Raw genomic sequence first — 3,899 nt, forward strand, 5'->3', positions numbered from 1 at the left:
ACAGCTTTTCATGTGTTTGTTAGCCATCTGTATGTCTTCTTTGGAGAAATGTCTGTTTAGTTCTTTGGCCCATTTTTTGACTGGGTCATTTATTTTTCTGGAATTGAGCTGCAGGAGTTGCTTGTATATTTTTGAGATTAGTTGTTTGTCAGTTGTTTCATTTGCTATTATTTTCTCCCATCTGAAAGCTGTCTTTTTACCTTGCTTATAGTTTCCTTTGTTGTGCAGAAGCTTTTAATTTTAATTAGGTCCCATTTGTTTATTTTTGCTTTTATTTCCAATATTCTGGGAGATGGGTCATTGAGGATCCTGCTGTGATTTATGTCAGAGAGTGTTTTGTCTATGTTCTCCTCTAAGAGTTTTATAGTTTCTGGTCTTATGTTTAGATCTTTAATCCATTTTGAGTTTATTTTTGTGTATGGTGTTAGAAAGTGTTCTAGTTTCATTCTTTTACAAGTGGTTGACCAGTTTTCCCAGCACCACTTGTTAAAGAGATTGTCTTTAATCCATTATATATTCTTGCCTCCTTTGTCAAAGATAAGGTGTCCATAGGTGCGTGGGTTTATCTCTGGGCTTTCTATTTTGTTCCATTGATCTATATTTCTGTCTTTGTGCCAGTACCATACTGTCTGATGACTGTGGCTTTGTAGTAGAGCCTAAAGTCAGGCAAGTTGATTCCTCCAGTTCCATTCTTCTTTCTCAAGATTGCTTTGGCTATTCGAGGTTTCTTGTATTTCCATACAAATTGTGAAATTATTTGTTCTAGCTCTGTGAAAAATTCGTTGTTAACTTGATAGGGATTGCATTGAATCTATAGATTGCTTTGGGTAGTATATTCATTTTCACTATATTGATTCTTCTGATCCATGAACTTGGTATATTTCTCCATCTATTAGTGTCCTCTTTGATTTCTTTCACCAGTGTTTTATAGTTTTCTATGTATAGGTCTTTAGTTTCTTTAGGTAGATATATTCCTAAGTATTTTATTCTTTTCATTGCAATGGTGAATGGAATTGTTTCCTTAATTTCTCTTTCCATTTTCTCATTATTAGTATAGGAATGCAAGGGATTTCTGTGTGTTGATTTTATATCCTGCAATTTTACTATATTCATTGATTAGCTCTAGTAATTTTCTATGTAAAGGATCATGTCACCTGCAAACAGTGAGAGTTTTACTTCTTCTTTTTCCAATTTAGATTCCTTTTATTTCTTTTTCTGCTCTGATTTCTGTGGCCAAAACTTCCAGAACTATGTTGAAGAGTAGTGGTGAAAGTGGGCACCCTTGTCTTATTCCTGACTTTAGGGGAAATGCTTTCAAACTCATTCTATGAGGCCACCATCACCCTAATACCAAAACCTGACAAAGATGCCACAAAAAAATAAAACTACAGGCCAATATCACTGATGAACATAGATGCAAAAAGCCTTAACAAAATTCTAGCAATCAGAATCCAACAACACATTAAAAAGATCATACACCATGACCAAGTGGGCTTTATCCCAGGGATGCAAGGATTCTTCAATATCCACAAATCAATCAATGTAATACACCACATTAACAAATTGAAAAATAAAAGCTATACGATTATCTCAATAGATGCAGAGAAAGCCTTTGACAAAATTCAACATCCATTTATGATAAAAATTCTCCAGAAAGCAGGAACAGAAGGAACATACCTCAACATAATAAAAGCTATATATGACAAACCCACAGCAAACATTATCCTCAATGGTGAAAAATAGAAATCCTTTTAAAAAATGAATAAATAAAATAAAATACATTAACTTTAAAATCGACACACATTTTAAGGAAAGTTGAGGTTAATAATCTAAAATCTTGAGGGTGAGAAAGGTTTTGTTAACCACAATGCAGGCAAAGGGAAAATAATAGGCAAAATATAGGTTAATAATGTAGATTTAAATTTTTCTGACTGTACAATAGGGCACTCAAAGCAGATGCACTTGGACAACCCAGAGGGATGGGATAGGGAAGGAGGTGGGAGGAGATTCAGGACAGCAGGACACATGTACTGATTCACATCAATGTATGGCAAAAACCACCACAGTATTGTAAAGTAATTAGCCTTCAATTAAAATAAATAATTTTTTAAAAAATCTTAATAGCATAAGGCAAATGACCTGGAGAAAAATATCTAAAGAAAATATGAGAATATGACAAACATTAGGTTTCTACTCTTACTGTTCCAAGAGAGTATTCAAATCAATAAGAAGAAGATTTCTATAAGAAAAGAAAGAGCTTTAAAAGGATATCAAAAATAAGATTCATATATTAATATAAATGATACAAGGGCTTCCCAGGTGGCACAGTGGTAAAGAATCTGCCTGCCAGTGTAGGAGACACAAGATATGCAGGTTCAATCCCTGGGTTGGGAAGAAACCCTGGAGAAGGGCATGGTAACCCACTCCAGTATTCTTCCCTGGAAAATTAAATGGACAGAGGAGCCTGATGGGCTACAGTCCATGGGGTAGAAAAGAGTTGGACATGACTGAGCACACAGTAAATAATGAAAAAGGACTCTGTGGGAGAGGGAGAGGGTGGGATGATTTGGGAGAATGGCATTGAAACATGTATAATATCATATATGAAATGAGTCACCAGTCCAGGTTTGATGCATGATACTGGATGCTTGGGGCTGGTGCACTGGGATGACCCAGAGGGATGGTATGGGGAGGGAGGAGGGAGGAGGGTTCAGGATGGGGAACACATGTATACCTGTGGCGGATTCATGTTGATATATGGCAAAACCAATACAATATTATAAAGTTAAAAAAAATAATAAAAAAAATAAAAAAGAATACAACTGCCAAAGAACCCCTCATCTCTCGTTATCACAATTAAGCCAGTGAAAAGAAAATATTTTGTGTTCACTGGGTTTAATAAAGAGTAAAACCACTATAATAACTTTCACTGGCAAGGGCCCAGGAATATCACCCTCCAGGTGCTCCCAGGCTGGGGAAGGGTCAGATGTACATCACTTCCGTGGGGCAGTTTGATGACAGGTGTCAAGTCTTCAACTTGGCAAGTGAATAAGTTCCCACAAAGGCAAGCTTACAGCACATGTATACAGGAATTTCCACCGACAATATTTATGCTGGAGACATGTGGATGACAAATCAAGGCTCTGGTAAGAGAACATCGGTTTTGCCAGTGGAGATGCAGCCTCCCAATGAAATATTATATTTCCTTTTATAAGGTGGTGTAGATCTTTGTTCATTGGAATAATGCCATGGCAGAACCTGAAATTAAAATAAAAATCTTTTCTACATTATGACCCAATTTGTTTCCAAATACATGGATGACATTAGTTTGTGAAAATTTGTAAAAGCTGGGAAAACATCAACAAGTTGCTTACCTGGTGGGGGGCTGGAAGGGCACTTTGACTTCCTCCTCCACGGGCTTCCTATTTCATTCAACATACTTTTCCGTTGCGTCATTTATCTTTTTCCTCAGCAAGGGCCACAAATCTCTTTGACAAGCAGCAAAGTGATGCTATCAGTTCCAAGTGGGGAAGGAGCCCTCCCCCTCCTTCTGGACTGCAGGCCCTTCTCTCACCTGAGAGCGAGGCTGCTGGAGCCACCTGGGGACAAGAACATGCCTGGGAGACGCCAGCCAGTGGCCACCCACCAGCCAGTGGCCCCTGCAGTACCAGGAGAAGCCTGTGTTTTTTCCGGCATGAATGAGAGCCACAAGCAGCAGCTGGTGGGCCCATACCTCAGGGCAGTGTGCATGCGTCCGTGCTAAGCCATTTCAGTCATGTCCAACTCTTTGCAACCCCGTGGACTGCAGCCCACCAGTGTCCTCTGTCCAAGGATTCTCCAGGCAAGGAAACTGCAGTGGGTTGTCACGCCTTCCTCCAGAGGATCTTCCCTTCCCAGGG

Source organism: Bison bison, unplaced genomic scaffold (assembly GCF_000754665.1).
Source record: "Bison bison bison isolate TAMUID 2011002044 unplaced genomic scaffold, Bison_UMD1.0 scf7180017864312, whole genome shotgun sequence".
Classification (NCBI taxonomy): domain Eukaryota; kingdom Metazoa; phylum Chordata; class Mammalia; order Artiodactyla; family Bovidae; genus Bison; species Bison bison.